The sequence below is a fragment of the Choloepus didactylus genome, chromosome 9, assembly GCF_015220235.1.
Source record: "Choloepus didactylus isolate mChoDid1 chromosome 9, mChoDid1.pri, whole genome shotgun sequence".
Taxonomy (NCBI): Eukaryota; Metazoa; Chordata; class Mammalia; order Pilosa; family Megalonychidae; genus Choloepus; species Choloepus didactylus.
Genome location: NC_051315.1, coordinates 95,378,318 through 95,397,526, shown reverse-complemented (window position 1 = coordinate 95,397,526; position 19,209 = coordinate 95,378,318). Strand labels below are relative to the sequence as shown.

At 37.7% G+C, this 19,209-nt stretch overlaps 1 protein-coding gene across 6 annotated transcripts in view; it reads right to left on the bottom strand.

The window, feature by feature from the left end:
- Positions 1-19,209, bottom strand: part of CARF (calcium responsive transcription factor) — a 150,864-nt gene that overhangs the window by 13,012 nt on the left and 118,643 nt on the right. For 5 of the 6 annotated variants that reach the window (XM_037849081.1, XM_037849079.1, XM_037849080.1 and 2 more), the window contains one exon: positions 1,186-1,240. The exons of the other annotated variant lie outside the window; for it this stretch is intronic. The gene's annotated coding sequence lies outside the window, so the exon portion shown is untranslated. Of the gene's footprint in view, positions 1-1,185; positions 1,241-19,209 lie in introns of those variants that run through there. 6 annotated transcript variants of the gene reach the window in all.

Here is a 19,209-nt window from a genome sequence, read left to right as displayed (position 1 = left end):
CTCAGGCTGCTCTGAAGTGCCACACCTTCAGGGTAGGCTGATAAATTGTTTTGCTAGTTTTCTAGGGTTGAGGAGACCACATCAGCCTTGAGAATACAACAATACCTACTGTTTTCACTATTAGCACAAATGTGGAAAAAAAAAAAAACTAGTTGAGTATTAACACAGGGTTTCCCCTGCATGCCACTCAGAATTTGATTCATTCTCAGAAATCTTGCTTTCTAAGTTCATCTTTCCTTAAGGTTCTGAATTATTTTAGCTCCTAATATTGGTAATGTAATATTTCACAAAATTATCTTATTCATTTGCTTTATAGCTACAAAATTTTAACTAGCTGCTGCATCTGTTGTGATCTGAATTATTCTGCTCCTTCTTTTCAGTTTAATATTCTAGTGGTTTTTTTAAATTTAATTAGACAAATTGTAGGTTTAAAGAAAAATTATGTAAAAAATACAGTGTTTTAAGTATCAGTGTTTCTCTGAGTGCCCTGGCATTGAGAGTTGAGAAGAGGAAAAAGGAAGAGATACAATTCCATAGATGCTTATATTAGCAACTAGCTGGCTTCCCGGGAGTTTCTCTAAAATTCACTAACCTTCGTTACATCATTAAACAAATGCTGCTCACTCTAAAGTGCAATACAAGGAGTTGCCTTCGTGGAGCTACTCAATCACAAATCAACATCTTCTCATATAACCTTCAGTTTGAGGCTCCTATTTGAAACCACTTCTTTCAGTCCTCTTTGTATTTATACATGGCATGTGTCTCTAAACGGGTGTCTGAATTTTAGCTGCTCTGCAAGAGATAAAAACTGGTTGAGAAGGTCTTTAGCACTTTATTAGTCAGGGTTCTCTAGGGAAACAAAATCAATAGGAGATATCTGTAAATTTGAGATTTTATAGAAGTGTCTTACGCAACTGTGGGGATGTACGAGTACAAATTCTGTAGGGTAGGATGCACAAGTCCAAATTCCATAGGGCGGGCAGCAAGCTGGCAACTCCAATGAAAGTTTTTGATGAACTCCCCAAGAAAGGCTGGCTGAAGAAGAGAAATTCCATAGGGTAGGCTGTGAGCTGGCACTCCGACCAGGAGAGGCTGGCTGGCTGAAGAAGTGAAAGTTCTCTCTCTTCTCCCTTAAAACTCTTCTACTGATTGGATTAAATCCAGCTGATTCAATTCTCTTATTGTGGAAGATATTCCATTGATGTAATCAGTCACAGATGCAATTTAATAAACCAGCTTTCTGGAAAAGAATATAGCCATAAATGACCTTACAATAATGGTTAGGCCAGTGCTTGCTTTAACAGACAACTGGAAAACCATCACCTGGCCAAACTGACACATGAATCTAATAATCATCACACTTTCTAAACTGAATTTTCTGTGTACCACATAATCTACATTTTAAGTTGGGCCTACATCTGTTGAAAATTTTGGTCATTTCTAAATGATTAGGTAATAAATAGAGACTTAATTTAATCTAAATTGATCAATACAACACTATCTTGTGTTTCTGGATCCAGATTTAAGGTTAATGCCATTATGGTAACAAATAGAGACTTAATTTAATCTCAGTTGATCAATACAACATTATCTTGTGTTTCTGGATCCACTTTTAAGGTTAATGCCATTATTCAATGTCATGACTAAATTTTTTTCTATGTTCCATTTAATTTTCAATTTTCACAACAGAACAAATTATTTTATAACTTTTGAGGCACTCTCAAAGTCATTTGGTACTTACACATGATTCCCATACTGGCTGTTTATTGAAGTCTTTTTTTTTTTTTAAATATAATCTGCCCAAAAGTTTTGGATCATTCTTTCACTGTCATAGAAAATAATTCAAAATACATAAGGCAATGTGGTGGAAGACTAAACTGGTTTTGGAGTCAGGTAGACAGTTCTGTCCTCACTAGATAACCCAGGGGAATCTTATTTAACCTCCTTGAACCTCAATTTTCTCACTGAAAAAAAAAAAAAAAAAAAAAGGGATAGCAATGCTTTGCTCACAGCCCTAAACCATCCACTCCTTACAACCCACCAACTCCTTGCAAAGGTGAATCTAAAAATCAAAAAATTAATTTCATAGTGTTAGGAGAATTGATTACCTGAAAAATACTCATATAAACTTTACTTATTCTCTACACCAAAACAAGTCCAAATATGAAAAAAAGACATAAGAAAGCTATAAGAAATTTTAGATAAATGTTTATCTGCTGTCTAGTTGAAGGAAAGGAAAAGGATTATCTAAGCATAGAAGTTATCAAAATTAAAAGAGAAACCACAAACAGGAAAATGTAACTATTGTAGACAGAGAATTAATACACTTAATATAAAAAAACATGTTGTGTTCCATACAACAGCCTTGAGAAAAGAATGAGATGATTTTGGTTTTAAAAACATCTTTTACATCTTGTTCAATTTTTAAAATAATGATCATGTATCATGCATGTAATTAAGGGGGAAAAAGCTTTTTACATTGTGGGGGAAAAAAGAAAACTCTCTAAGACACAGTATTTAGTGAAGATGCTTAGTTGCTGACAGATTTTATATGAGATAAATATATATAGATACATATATATACACACATATATATGTGAATAATATGAAGATATGTACATATTAATAAAACATATTAATAGAACAAGGACAGGAATAGTGTATTCTAAAATGTTATTGATAGTTATTACCTAAAAAGAAAGTTGTTGGAGGAGGATGTCATTTGCTATATATATTTCTATATTGTTTGAATCTTTTACAACTAGAATATTTATGTTATTCATATAAATAAAAAAGAAGAAAAGAACCCACAGAAATGTTTAAAAAACCACAGAGTCCACAGAAGTAGATTTTTTAAAAAGTAGACTGCAATCTAAAAATTGGCTAAATCAATAAATCAATACTTCATATAAGAAAAAAATGAAAACAGTATATGAAAAACATCAATCTGATAAAAAAGTTAATTTCAACAAAACTGAGATATTTCAACTTAGAAAAGTATTAAATGACCATCTTTAATTCAAAGGAGGATGAGATAAAAATCTACTATGTTGCACAATCAAAAACTACCTTGAGAGAGTAAAATCATAAATTTATAGAAAGAAATTTGTTAATATTATCAAGAGTGTGAAAAATGTTTATGCTCTTCAAATAGCAACTCCACATCTAGGAATATAAACAAGAAACACAGTAGTCAGAAATGTAAAAAAAATATTTCTAAACAAAAAATATTTGGCATAAAAACTGGAAAAAATCTAAATGTCAAACAATATGGAGAATAGATAAATAGATGTGATGTACCTATATTATGAAATAACATATTCATTAAAAACAATTTTGAAGAATCTTTGAGGCAATGGGAAATGCAATATAATGTTCAATAAAAAAAGCAGAATTTATAATTGAATATGATCCAAATGATACTTAAAGAAGACAAAAAGCTGCGAGGCTTTAAATACAATTATTTTTCTATCATTTTCAAGGGCCTTCAATGAAAGTTTATTACTTTCATAATTTTAATTCTTTAATTAAATTTACTCAGTGGCAAGTTTCAAATAATGTATCAGACAAATCGTCTGTTTAATCTTTGGCTTCTTGATAGAAACTCTGATACAATATAAATATTTTAATTTATTGGATAGAGCATTAATGCTTTAAAAGTACATTTAAGTTACAGCCCTGACTCTGAAACTATGATTTTGGGGAAATTACTTAGCCCCTAAGTAGTTTTTTACTTAGTAAAAAACAAAACAAAAAATACACAAGGAAAAGAAAGCATTGGACTAGATTATCACCAAGGTCTGTTCTAGGTCTAAAAAGTTATTATCTACTACTATTTACTGATACCTCTGATAAAGTATAAATCTCTCTCTTCCACCCTAGTTTGACAGATTATGCAAATATGATATATTAGTTGAAGAGTATCAGTAAATTTGAGGAAGGCTAGAGTAGGATTTCAGGATTAGAATGAATTTTATTAACTATCTGCTACTTTACAAGTGTACAAACTGAGACCAGTAATATTAGCTGACTAACCCATGGTGATAAAATAGAAAAACTGAAAAACAAGTGCCAAAGTAAAAAATCTTCCAGAGCCCACTGATCAATGTTTTCCCAAACTGTCCCTTCCACTCATCATTTCTTTGATTGTGGCACTTCTGAACAAAAAAAAAAAAATACCATAAATTAGTAATAGTTCAAAATTAATGTATTTTTTAAATCATTTGAACAAATAGTTGTGTGTGTGTGTGTGTGTGTGTGTGTGTGTGTATGCAGGTCATATTATCTATTCAGTCTAGATAGAAAGTTAGATATCAGATTCCACTAAAATTACTTTATACACCCCTTAGGGGTCTCAGTCAACAGGTTAGGAACTGCTGATTTAGATAACTAAGCAAATATAAATGGGAAAGAAGTTAATTCTCAACTTACAGTGAAATTTCAAAGCAATTCTTTAAATTATATCTTCAAATGTTGACTGGCACTTGACAGAATTATCTTCTTTGAGTCTCGATTTCTCATTTATAAAAAGGGAACAATAACAACAGTAACTTGAGAATCAAATACCTAAGAAAGAATTTAACCAAGAATGTAAAGTGCCTGTATTCAGAAAACTACAAAGTAGTGCTAAAAGAAATCAAAGAAGTCCCAAATAAATGGAAGGACACTCCATGTTCATGGATTGGAATACTAAATATAGTTAAGATGTCAATCCCAATAAAAATTCCAAAAGCCTACTCTGCAGAAATGGAAAAGTCAATTACCAAATTTATTTGGAAAGGCAGGGGGCCCTGAATAGCCAAAAAGTCTTGAGAAAGAACAAAGTTGGAGGTCTCGCACTTCCTAACTTTAAGCATATTTCAAAGCCACAGTAATAAAAACAGTATGGTACTGGCATAAAGACAGATAAACTGATTAATAGAATTAAACTGAAAGTTCAGAAATAGACCATCACATCTATGGTCAATTTATTTTTGACAAGGCTGTTAAAGCTACCCCACTGGGACAGAATAGTGTCTTCAACAGCTGGGAGAAATGGATAGCCATATCCAAAAGAATGAAAGAGAACACTTATCTTATACCTTATACAAAAATGAACTCAAAATGGATCAAAGACCAAGATGTAAGAGCTAGGACCATAAAACTCTGAAATAATATGTAAGGAAGCATATTCAAGATCTTGTGTTAGGAGGTGGTTTCTTAGACTTTACACCCAAAGTACAAGCAATGAAAGAAAAAGATAGATAAATGGGACTGCCTCAGAATTAAATACTATGTGCTTCAAAGGACTTTGTCAAGAAAGTAAAAAGGCAGCCAACTAAAAGGGAGAAAATGTTTGGAAACCACATGTGCCAGTCTGAATATATTGTGTCCCCCAAACACCATTATCTTTGCTGTAATCTTGTGTGGGCAGACGTTATCAGTGTTGATTAGATTGTAATTCTTCGAGTGTTTCTTTGGAGATACACCCCACCCAGCTGTGGATGATGACTCTGATTGGATAATTTCCATGGAGGTGTTGCTCCACCCATTCAGGGTGGGTCTAAGTTGAGTCACTAGAGCCACATAAATGAGCTGACAGACAGAGGGAACTCAGAGAAGCTGAGAGTGAACTTTTGAAGAGGAGCTACAGCCAAGAGGGATACTTTGAAGAACACATTAGAACTGAGAGAGGAGCTTCAGCTTACAGAGACACTTTGGAGATGGCCTTGGAAAGCAGACTTTTGCTCTGGAGAGGCTAAGAGAGGACAAACGTCCCAAGAGCAACTAGGAGTGACATTTGTGAGGAGCTGAAGCCTAGAGAGGAACATCCTGGGAGAAAGTCATTTGAAACCAGAACTTGGAGCAGATGCCAGCCACGTGCCTTCCCAGCTAACAGAGGTTTTCCAGATGCCATTGGCCATCCTCCAGTGAAGGTACCCAATTGTTGATGCGTTACCTTGGACACTTTATGGCCTTAAGACTGTAACTGTGTAACCAAATAAACCCCCTTTTATAAAAGCCAATCCATCTCTGGTGTTTTGCATTCTGGCAGCATAACAAACTAGAACACCACATATCCAATTAGGGTTTAATATCCAGAATATATTTTAAAAATCCTACAACTCAACAATTAAAAGACAAAAAATCCAATTTTAAAAATGGGCAAAAGGGGGATGTGAAAGGAAATGAAATAAGCTTCAGTGGCAGAGAGATTCCAAAAGGAGCTGAGAGGTCACTCTGGTGGGCACTCTTACGCACAATATAGACAACCATTTTTAGGTTCTAATGAATTGGAATAGCTAGCAGTAAATACCTGAAACTATCAAACTACAACCAAGAACCCAGGAATCTTGAAGATGATTGTATAAAAATGTAGCTTATGAGGGGTGACAATGTGATTGGGAAACCCATATGGACCACACTCCCCTTTGTTAGTTTATGGATGGAAGAGTAGAAAAATGGGGGAAGAAAAAAAAAGGCACCCAGTGTTCTTTTTTACTTTATTTGTTCTTTTTTCACTTTAATTTTTATTCTTATTAAGGAAAATGTCAAAAATTAATTTTGGTGATGAATGTACAACTATATAATGGCACTGTAAACAATTGAATGTACTCTTTGTTTTGTATGACTGCATGGTATGTGAACATACCTCAATAAAATGAATTTTAAAAAATGGGCAAAAGACTTGAACAACTTTTTAAAGAGGAATATAAATGGCTAAAAGGCACATGAAAAGGTGCAAAGCAAAACTACAATGGCTAGAATGGCCACTATTAAATGAACAGAAAATTACAAGTGTTGGAGAGGACATGGAGAAACAGGAAAACCTATTCACTGCTGGTGGGAATATAGAATGGTGCAGCTACTGTGGAAGACAGTTTGGCAGTTCCTCTGGAAGCTAAATATAGAATTGCCATATGATCCGGCAATCCTGCTACTAGGTATAAACTCAAAAGAACAGAAAACAGCGATGCAAACAGACAGTTGCACAATGATGTTCATAGTGGCATTATTCACAATTGCCAAAAGAGGAAATAACCTAAGGATTCATCAACCCATGAATGGATAAAAAATGTGGTGTATACATATGATAGAACAGTATTCATCTGTCAGAAGGAATGAAGTTCTGACGCATGTGACAACATGGATGAACCTTGAGGACATTATGTTGAGTGAAATAAGTCAAAACAAGGAGGATAAATATGAAGTATTTATAACAAGCAAACTCACAGAGTATAGGTTACCAGAGATAGAATGAGGGTGGAGAAATGGGGAGCTGATGCTTAATTTGGGCAGAATTTTTAATAAGGTTGATTGTAAATGTTTGGAAATGAAGAGAGTTGATGGTAGCATATTATTATGAGTGTAATTAACAGCAATGAATTATGGGTGTGATGAGGAAATTTAGTATGTCACTAGAAGGAAAGCTAGAGGATAGAACAGAGGATTGTATAACATAGTGAACCCTGTTGTGGCTGATGACCATGGTTAATAGTACAAATATAAGAATGTTCTTCCATGAACTGGAACAAATATACGTCATGATTACAAGGTGACATTAATAGGGTGGTGTATGGGAAAAAACACAACTAATGTAAATTATGGATCATAGTTCACAGTAATATTGTAATATTCTGTCATCAATTGTAACAAAGGTACTATACCAATGCTAAGTGTCAATAATAGGGGGTATGAAGGTGTTCTGGTTTGCTAATGCTGCCATTATGCAAAATACCAGAAATGGGTCAGCTTCTATTAAGGGGGTTTATTTGGTTAAAAATTTACAGTCCTATGGCCATAAAAGTGTCCAAGCTAAGGCATCAACAAGAGGACACCTTCACTGAAGAAAAGTCAATGGTGTCTGGAACACGTCTGTCAGCTAGGAAGGCACATGGCTGGTGTCTGCTAATCCTTTGCTCCTGGGTTGTGTTTTAAAATGGCTTTCTCCAAAATGTTTCTGGGCATCAGTCTTAGCTCCTCTCAGCTCCTTTGCATCCTTGCTTCTTTCTCCCAGGAAATTTTTCTCTAAGCGTCTGGGAGTCCTCTTATAGCTTCTCTGGGGCAAACTATAGGCTTCATCTTTTAGATTTAGCATTTCCAAATGTCCTTCTGTCTGCATCTCCAAGTGTCTCCGAGCATCAGCAAGCATCTGGGTCTGTGTAGGCTCTTAGTTTTTCTCATAAATACTCCAGTGAACTAAACAAAACCCACCCTGAAGGGGCAGGGTCCACACAGCCAAGGAAATAATTTAATCAGAGGTTCTGTCCCAATCAACAGACTAATCAGTCCACCCCAAGATTGCATTAAAAATATGGCTTTTCTGAGGGGACATAATATATCCAAACCAGCACAGAAGGGTATAGGATTTTTCTTTTTGGAGCAATGAGAACATTCTCAAATTGATTGTTGTGATGAATGCACAACTCTATAATTTTATCAAGAGCCACTGATTATACACTTTGGATGGACAGTATGGTGTGTGAATAAAACTGTTTTGAAAACATTACCAGGGGTGATGGTTAGGTTCTTGTGTCAACTTGGCCAGGTAATGTTGCCCAGTTGTATCATCAAGCAAGCACTGGTCTAACTGCTACTACAGGGATATTTTGTGGACTTAAATCATCAACAAGTTGATTGCATTTATGGCTGATTACATCTATAATCAACTAAGGGGAGTGTCTTCCACAGTGAGTGTGCTTAATCTAACCAGCTGAAGGCTTTAAAAGGAGAAATGATGGAGATGGAAGAAGATGGCAGCATAGAAAGGAAAGGAAGCATCTGTCCTCCTGGAACAAATAATAAACAACCAGGAACAACTAGTAAATAATCTGGAATAACTGAAGGGGGACAAATGTGACTGTCCACTCATCATTTCTCTTGGGAGGAATGCCCGAGATTGCAGCATAAAATCTGTAAGCAACAACTGTGGATCCAAGCCAGGAGACCCCTCCCCCCATGGCCTGAACTGCAAAGCCTTGCAGTGCTAGAGAGCAGCACTCTCTGAGCAAGTGAATATAGCTCAGCTGAACTCCAACTGGTGTTTTAATTAGCAAACATGGACTACTCAATACAAGATACGAATCCCCAACAAGCAAACAACAAGAGGCTTTTGGTGATGACTGACCTTGTAGAGCTGGAGGGTGGCTGCAGACTGGCCCTGAAGGGGGCTTTCTGTTCCTTTTTTGGCTCAGTGGAGAAAGCCTCAGCAATTTTCAATTCCCAGTGCTCTGACCAAGACAAGGGTAGAGACAGCACAGGCAGAGAGACTGTTCAACTGTAAATGACCTCTCCCTAGGAGGTGTGTCTTCCCTAAGAGGAAGAAGGTGGTGCCAAGCTCTACTACCCACCTTATATTCAGAACCAGACCCCAGAGCCTGGGAGAAAACAGCCATAAGCCACACCTCCTTATACCAACTTGGAGCTACAGGCTGACAGGAGCCACCTGCTGGGCAGAAAAGCACAGTGACCTGAGGCCTCACAGGGTGTACCAATCTTCTAAGACACACTCAGGGAAACCAGATACTATTCTCTCCTTCCAAGACCTGAGCCCACTGTGGTCTGGGAAAACCTGATTGGGGTAACCAAGGAAACCAGATGCCTAGACAACAGAAAACTACAGCCTACACTAAGAAAAATGAAGTTATGGCCCAGTCAAAGGAACAAACTTACACTTCAACTGAGACACAGAAATTTAAACAACTCATACTAAATCAATTCAAAAAGTTTAGGGAAGATATGACAAAAGAGATGAACTGTATAATGAAAACACTGGGGGTACATAAGGTAGAAATTGAAAGTTCAAAAAAACAACTGGCAGAATCTATGGAAATGAAAGGCACAACACAAGAGATGAAAGACACAAGGGAAACATACAACAGCAGATCCCAAGAGGCAGAAGAAAACACTCAGGAACTGGAGAACAAGACACCTGAAAGCCTACACACAAAAGAACAGAAAGAGAAAAGAATGGAAAAATATGAGCAACGTCTCCAGGAACTTAAGGACAAAATGAAAGGCAGGAACATATGGGTCATAAGTGTCCCAGAAGGAGAAGAGAAGGAAAAAGGGGCAAAAGCAATAATAGAGGAAATAATCAATTAAAATTTCCCATCTCTTACGGAAGACATGAAATTATGGATCCAAGAAGCATAGCATACTCCAAACAGAATAGCTCTGAATAGGCCTACGCCAAGACACTTAATAATCAGATTGTCAACCATCAAAGACAAAGAGAGAATCCTGAAAGCAGCAAGAGAAAAGCAACCCATCACATACAAAGGAAGCTTGATAAGACTATGTGTGGATTTCTCAATAGAAACCATGAAGGCAAGAAGGAAGTGGGTGATATATTTAAGATACTGAAAGAGAAAAACCACCAACCAAGAATCCTATATCCAGCAAAACAGTCCTTCAAATATGAAGGAGAGCTTAAAATATTCTCTGAAGAACAGACAATGACCGAGTTTGTGAACAAGATACCTGCTCTACAGGAAACACTAAAGGAAGCACTGCAAACAGAAAGGAAAAGACAGGAGTGAGAGGTTTGGAAAACAATTCTGGGAGATAGTAGCACAGCAATGTAAGTACACTGAACAAAGATGACTGTGAGCACGGTTGAAAGAGGAAGGTTAGGAGCATGTGGGACATCAGAAGGAAAGAAGAAAGATAAAGACTGGGACTGTATAACTCAGTGAAACCTAGGATGCTCAGCAATTGTGATAAAAGGTACAAATATGTTTTTACATGAGGTAGAACAAATGAATGTCAACATTGCAAGGTGTTAAAAATATGGTGGGATTGGGGGGAAAATACAGTCAATGCAAACTAGAGACTATAATTAACAGAAACATTGTATTATGCTTCCTTTAATATAACAAAGGCAATATACCAAAGCTAAATGCATATGTGGGGGAACCTAAGGGAAGGGTATGGGACTCCTGGCATTGGTGACATTGTCTGACTTTTTATTCTACTTTAGGTTAATGCTATCTTTCCTTTTGTTGCTATCTGTCATGTTTTTTTCTCTCTCTCTTTTTTCTTTTTCTTTTGTCCCTCTACCTTCTTTGACTTTTCCTCCTTCTTTGTGGAAAAAATGGAGATGTCCTTATATAGGTAAGAATGGTGCTGAATACATAAATACGTGACTATACAGGGAACCAATGATTGTTTACTTAGGACAGAATGTATGGTGTATGAACAAAACCATCTTTCAAAAAATGGGTTGATGAAGAAATCTTGATGGCACTATATTGAGTGAAATAAGGTAGGCACATAAAGACAAATATATTAGTCACTGATATGAACTAATTATAATATGCAAACTCATAGACATGAAATATAAGTTACCAGGATACAGAATGGGGCTAAAGATTGGGGAGCAGTTGCTTATTATGAGCAGAATGTTCAACTAGGGTGAACTTAAATGTTTGGAAATGGACAGAGGTGATGGTAGCACATTGTGAGAATAACTAACAGTGCTGAATGGTGTGTGAAGGTGGTGGAAAGGGTAAGCTCAGAGTTATGTATGTCACCAGAAGGAAAGTTGGAGGTTAAAAGAAGGGAATGAGACTCGGGCAAGATGGCAGCATAGAGAAGAGTGGAAGCTAAGTAGTCCCCCTGGAACAACTACAAAAAACCAGAAACAACTAGTAAATAATCCAGAATAACTGCGGGGGGACAAACGAGACCATCCACTCATCATACACCAACCTGAATTGGGAGGAATGCCCGAGAACACAGCATAAAATCTGTAAGTAAAACCTGCGGAACCAAGTCGTGAGACCCCCTCCCCCATAGCCCGAGCTGCAAAGCCTCGTGGTGCCACAGAGAAGCTCTCTCCCAGCAAGCGAATACAGCTCAGCTGAGCTCCAACTGGGGTTTTAAGTAGCGAGCGTGAACTGCTCACTACAGGTATGCATCCCCAAAAAATAGACACAGGCTGTGGGTGACGACTGACCTGGGAGAGCCAGAGGGTCGCCTTGGACTGGGTCTGAAGGGGACTATCTGTTTCTTTTTCGGCTCAGTGGAGAAAGCCCCAGTCATTTTCAGTTTCCAGGGCTGTGACTCGGGGAAGGGTGGAGACACCACAAGCAGAGAGTGAGACCACTGAAATGCTAATGACCTCCACCTGGGGGGTCTGTCTTCTCTAGGAGGAAAGGGGTGGGGCCCTTTCCATTCAGAACCAGACCCCAGAGCCTGGGGGAACATGGCCATACCGCCTCACACCAGTCAAGAATTACAGGCTAACAGGCATCACCTGCTGGGCAGAAAAGCACAGTGACCTGAGGCATCAAAGGGTGGAGCAATTTTCTAAGACACCCTCAGGGAAACCAGATACTGAATATTTCTTCCCTCTGGGACCTGAGCCTGTTCTGGTCTGGGAAAACCTGATTTGGATAACCAAGAACACCATGCCTAGACAACAGAAAATTACAACCTACACTAAAAAAAACAAAGTTATGGCCCAGTCAAAGGAACAAACGTACACTTCAACTGAGATACAGGAATTTAAAACAACTAATGCTAAATCAATTCAAAAAGTTTAGAGAAGGTATTGCAAAAGAGATAGAGGCTGTAAAGGGAGCACTGGGCATGTATAGGGCAGAAATCAAAAGTTCAAAAAAACAACTAAAAGAAGGGAATGTATAAAACAGTGAATCTTGTGGTAGACAGTGTCTGTGATTCACTGTACAAATATTAAAAATCTCTATCATGAACTAGAACAAATGTATGACACCATAACTAGAAGTTAATAATAAAGGGGCATATAGGAAAAAATATATACCTATTGCAAACTATATACTACAGTTAGTAGTATTTTAACATTCTTTCATCAACAGTAACAAATGTACTGTATCAAAACTATGAATCAATAACGGAGGGGGATGGTTAGGGGTGTGAGAGGATTTGAGTTTCCTTTTTTGTCTTTATTTCTTTTCTGGAGTAATGAAAATGTTCTAAAATTTGAAAAAAAAATAATTGTGATGGATGCACAGCTGTATGATGGTAACATGGGCAACTGATTGTACACTTTGGATCTTTGGATAGTTGTATGGTATGTGAACAATCTTAATAAAAAAAAAAAGTAGAAGTGATGACTTCAACAATCAGAAGAGAGAACTTTCATCTCTACTTCAGCCACTAGCTTCTTCTGGAGAATTCATGAAAAACCTTCATTGGAGTTGCAAGCTTGCAGCCTGCCCTACAGAATTTGGACTCATGCATCCCACAATTGCATGAAACACTTTTACAAATCTCATACTATTTACAGATATCTCCTGTTGGTTCTGTTTCCCTAGAGAACACTGACTAATAGACCAGGAAAATAAAAAGACAGAAAAGTCATGGGGAGCATCCAGAAGCCAGAAATCAGTGGAACCTGGAAGGGAAAGGAAAAGGTGCCACTATGTGCATTGCCTTATGACAGAAAAGCAAAGCACCAAGAATTTCCAGCCAGCCAGAAGATACAAACCCTAGGAGGAAGTTTTCTAGATTTTGAAACCATAAGTAAAAAAATTACTATTAAAAAAAAGTGCTACACAAAAGCCCCATATTATGTTACAAAAAAAAAGTGGGGTACAATAATTGCTGCACAAAGCATTGCTGGAAAGAACAAAGGATAGTTAAGGGAGCAAAAACTTCTCCTACAGGAAAACAAAAAAACAAAAAACAAAACAAAAACTAGGGAAAGAGCAGAAAGTGCCCAGAACAGTTGCTCCAGGGTACAACCATCTGGAGAAGGACCTCTACAACACATAGTGGATGAAAACATAGAGAAATTGCATCTGAAAGGATGAGGTGAGTTTATTCAATTGGGATGCCACCAGGGGCTGGTGACTGGAGCCAGTCACCAAGCAGGTGAGGAACTGGCTATCCACTCCCCATGCACCCATCTGAGCAGTTGGCTGGAGAGATAACGCTTCACAGCCCATGGCCAGGAGCTCCCATGAGGGATTTTGAGATTCAGTGGACTTGTGGTGACCGCATTTACCATTCCTCCAAGGAAGTTTGTGTTGTGTACAGGCGAGAGGTGGGGAGAGGCAAAGGCAGTGCATGGAAGTGCCAGGAGCCCCTCCCCAAACTGAGAGGCTTGCGGGTGCACAGCAGGCAGGCACTGTGATGCATCTGAGCTGGAGAGTGAGAGGCACAGCCCCACAGCCCAAGAGTGGTCCACTGGGAGGCCTGGGAACTGCCAAACGAACCATGCCCTTGAGCAGACTTCCCACCAAACTGCAAAGGGCCCACCCCTTACCCACAGGGCTGTCAGTTCCCAGTGCACACAGAGAAGTGGTGCACTGATTGGATTTCCACCAGGTTTTGGACCTCATGCAGCACAAAGGCAAAGTTGGGGGAAAGCTGGCTTGAGGGTAAGAGGTGGCTCAAGGGCACCATCTGCTGGGAAGACAGGGAAAGTGCACTCCAGCAAGCTATAGCTGACAAATTATAGATAAATGTTCAAATAATCCTGCATATCCCAAAATAACCTTATCCAGATGAACAAATGCCTTGAAGCCAACAGAAAATCCCAAAGCCTATGAAGACCCAAAAATATATGGACAAGCCAAATGACCAAATTAAGACGCCAAAGGATACACAGAATCTGGAGCAATTAATCAAAGAAGTTTATACAAATCTCCAAAACAACTTCAATGGGTTGGCTAAAGACATAAAGGACATCAAGAAGACTTTAGAATAACATAAAGAATTTGAAAGAGTAAATAAAAAAACAGCAGATCTTATGGAAATAAAAGGTACTGTGGCTCAAACTTAAAATATACTAAAGACACACAGTAGATGTGCAGAGGCAGAAGAAAGACTAAGTGAATTAAGAGGACATCACAATTAAATGGAAATGCACAAAAGAACAAATGGTGAAAACAATAAAAAAAATTTGTAACGGATCTCAGGGAAATGAAGTACAACATGAAGCACACAAATATAAGAAACACTGGTGTCTCAGAAGGAGAAGAGAAAAGACCTAGGAAGAGTATTTGAGGACACAGTTGGGAAAAACTTCCCAACTCTTCTAAACAACATAAATATGCAAATCAAAGGTGCCCAACAAACAACAAAAAGAATAAATCTAAACACACCCACTGTGAGACATATACTAATGAGATTGTCAAATGCTGACGAGAAGAAGAGAAAGCAGCAAGAGAGAAGTGATTCACCACATACAATGGAAACAACGTAAGACTAAGTACTGATACAAACAGGCACCATTGAGGTGAGAGAGCAGTGGTGCAACATATTTAAGATTCTGAAACAGAAAAATTGCCAGCCAAGAATTCTTTATCCCACAAAGCTCTCCTTTAAAACTGAGGAAGAGATTAAAATTTTCACAAACAAATGCTGAGATAATTTGTTAACAAGAGATCTGCTCTGCAAGAAATATTAAAGGGAGCTCTACTGGATGAGAAAAAAAGAAAGGAGAGGGAGGTCTGGAGAAGGGCACAGAACTGAAGAGTAATAGTAAGGGTAACTTAAAGGAAAAAAAAAGAGAGTAGAAAAAATAGCTCTCACAACCAAAAACCAAAGGATAAGATGGCTAGTTCAAGAACTCCTTTCACAGTAATAACTTTAAACATGAATGCATTAGACCCCCAATTAAAAGATTTAGACTGGCAGAATGGATTAAAGAGTATGACCCACTGATATGCTGTTTACAAGAGACTCATCCTAGACTCAGTGACACAAACAGATTGACAGTGAAAGGATGGAAAAAAAAAATAGTCCACACAAGCTGCAACCAAAAGAAAGCAGGGGTAGTTATACTAGTAACAGACAAAATAGGCTTTAAATGCAAAGATGTCATAAGAGATAAAGGATACTATGTATTAATAAAAGGGACAGTTCACCAAGAAGAAATAACAATCACAAATGTTTATGCACCCAATGAAGGAGCTCTGAAGTACATGAGACAAACACTGGTTAAACTGAAGCGAGCAACAGACATTTCTACAATAAGAGTGGGAAACTTCAATGCAACCACCCTCTTCTATAGATAGAACAAGTAGACAGAGGACCAATAGGGAAATTGCAAACCTAAACAATGTGATAAATGAATTGGACCTAACAGACATATATAGATCATTACATTCCAAATTAACAGGATATGCATTCTTCTTTAACACTCATGGAATGTTTTCCAGGATATGCTGGGGAAAAACAAGTCTTAATAAATTTCAAAAAGATTGAATTATTCAAAGCACTTTTTCTGACCATAATGAAATGCAACTGGAAATCAATAACCACCAAAGAACCAGATCTTTCACAAATATATGGAGGTTAAACAACACACTCCTAAACAACCAGCGGGTCAAATAAGAAATCACAAAAGAAATTGGTAAATATCTAGAGATGAATGAAAATGAGAACACAACATATCAAAACTTATGGGAAGCAGTAAAAATGGTGCTGAGAGGGAAATTTATAGCTCTAAAAGCATACCTCAAAAAGGAAGAAAGAGCTAAAACCAAAGACCTAACTGAACAACTGAAGAGGCTAGAGGATGATCAGCAAACTAACCCTAAAACAAGTAGAAAAAAAGAAATAACAAAGATTAAAGCAGAAATTAAAGATCTGGAGAACAATAAAACAATGAAGAGAATAAATAAAACCAAAAATTGGTTCTTTGAGAAGATCAACAAGATTGACAAACCCTTAGATAGACTGACAAACTCAAAAAGAGAGAAGACCCAAATAAACAAAATCAGAAATGACAGGAAGGTCATCATTATGGATCCCTAAGAAATTAAAACATATGACAACATAGATGAACTTGAAGACATAATGCTGAGTGAAATAACTCGGACTCAAAGGTAACAACATATATGTTACCACTAATGTGAACTCCTTGAACAATGTAAAATAGTGTCTTATAATTTAGAACATAGGAGACCCAGAGATAGACAGAAGCTAGTGCAGGGAGAAAGATAATGTAATATGTGTAGACATGTCAAATAGTGTGAACTTAAAGGTATGGGAATTTACTGGGGTGATTGTTTGTTAATGGGATAAGTACCAGTGCTGTACTGAAGGCAAACATGATTGAAAGTGGTTGTTTAAGGGCATGTATCCAACAGATTAGCACTACAAATATAAATTCTTGCATGATATATTTCTAAGGTATGACACTGGTACATAGTTTACAACAGTGTGGTATATGGGAAAACCTACCTATTGCACACTAGGGAGCATATTTAACAGGAATACCTTACTAATACCACACAAATTCTAGGGGTATATAATTAGGGGCTGATAAGAGCTTGAGGTGTTTTGGGTCATAATTGTTTAAAATTGAGTGGTGATTGTACAACTAAGTGAAGATAATGTGAGACACTTATTATTTGTCTTGGACAGAATATATGCTAAGTGAAATTAGGAACCCCACACTTAATAAGTCAAGCCCTTGATCTTTTATTTAAATTCAGTTTTATTGAGATATAGTCACATACCATATAATCATCCACAGTGTACAACCAACTGTTCAAGTACCATAATATAATTGTGCATTCATCACAACAATCAAATTCTGAGCATTTTCCTTACTCCAAAAAACATAAATAAATGAAAATTATAAAAATAGAAGTAAAAAAGAAGATCCAAAGCATTTCACCCCCATCCCACCCTATTTTTCATTTAATTTTTGTCCCCATTTTTCTACTCATCTGTCCATAAACTGGACAAAGGGAGAGTGAGCCACAAGGTTTTCACAATCACACTGTCACCGCTTGTAATCTACATTGTTATACAATTGTCTTCAAGAGTCAAGGCTACTGGGATGGAGTTTGATAGTTTCAGATACTTACTTCTAGCTATTCCAGTACACTGAAAACTAAAAAGGGATATCTATATAGTATGTAAGAATCCCCTCCAGAATGACTTCTTGACTCCATTTGAAATCTTTCAGCCACTGAAACTTTGTTTTGTTTCATTTCGCTTCCCTTTTTTGGTCAAGAAGATTTTTTCAATCCCATAAAGCCAGGTCCAGGCTCATCCTTGGAAGTCATGATCCACATGGCGGGGTGGGGGGGGGGCGGGCAGTGAGTTCATTTGCCTAGTGGGCTTAGAAAGAGAGAGGGCCACAACTACACAACAAAGATGTTCTCTGGGGGAGACTCGTAGGCACAATTGAGTAGGTTTAGCCTCTCCTTTGCAGTAACAAGCTCCATAAGGACAAGCCCCAAGATCAAGGGTTCATCCTACAAAATCGTTAGTCCTCAATGTTTGTGAGAGTATCAGTAATAACCCAGGTGGGGAAGTCCAACGTTTCCCCTTTTTTCTCCAGTTCCTCAGGGGGGCCCTGAAAATATAATTTTATTCTATGCCCAAATTACTTTGGGATATATCGGGATTTCACACTAACCTGCACAAACCTACCACATCTCACTTCCTACTCAAAGTTCCATGTAATCATGGTTGAATAAACTGACCATACAAGCTAAATTATTCAGTGTGCTGCAGAAAATAGAGATCCTGCACCAAATAAACATCTCTTCCCTTGGTCTCATGCAGAAGTTGAAGTTTTAAAACACAGCCAATATCATCCTTTACCCTTTGGCCTGATTTGCCTTCATCCTAACCAGATCTGCTTCATTCATACCTCTAATTGAAGTCTGAACTCTTTTTCAGCTTTTTTTAACAGTTGCTGTATGAGGTAATACTGACATTCATAGCTGCTGAGCTCTAGCGTTGAGTTTCAGGGGTCACACAGATACCCAAATTTGCAGGGGCCGACCAGGTTATACACAAAGAGCTCAGCATCTCAGAATTTGGAGATAACCATTACAACTCAGGAACAGATGGGACTTCTGTGAGAGCTTACAATCTAGGGACCATTACAATAAACATTCCCCTGATAAGCTGTGCTCTAAGATTCAATTCTCAGTGTTTACACATTATAGCTAGTCTCTATAAATAAGAAGCCCACTATCTTGAGCTTGCTCTTGTGAAACTTATGGCTGTAAAGTGTAGCCTAAGCCCACCTATAAGTGCCTGTGCCTAGGAGTCACCTCCAGAGAACCTCGTTTGCCACTCAAATGTCGCCTTTCTCCCTGTAAGCCAACTCTGCAAATAAATTCATCAACCTCCCGCTATGTGGGACATGACTCCTAGGCGAGTGAGTCTCCCTACTAATGTGAGACATGGATCCCAGGAATGAGCCTGGCCATGGCATTGAGTGACTGAGAATATCTTCTTGAACAAAAGGGGGAAAAGAAAGGTAAA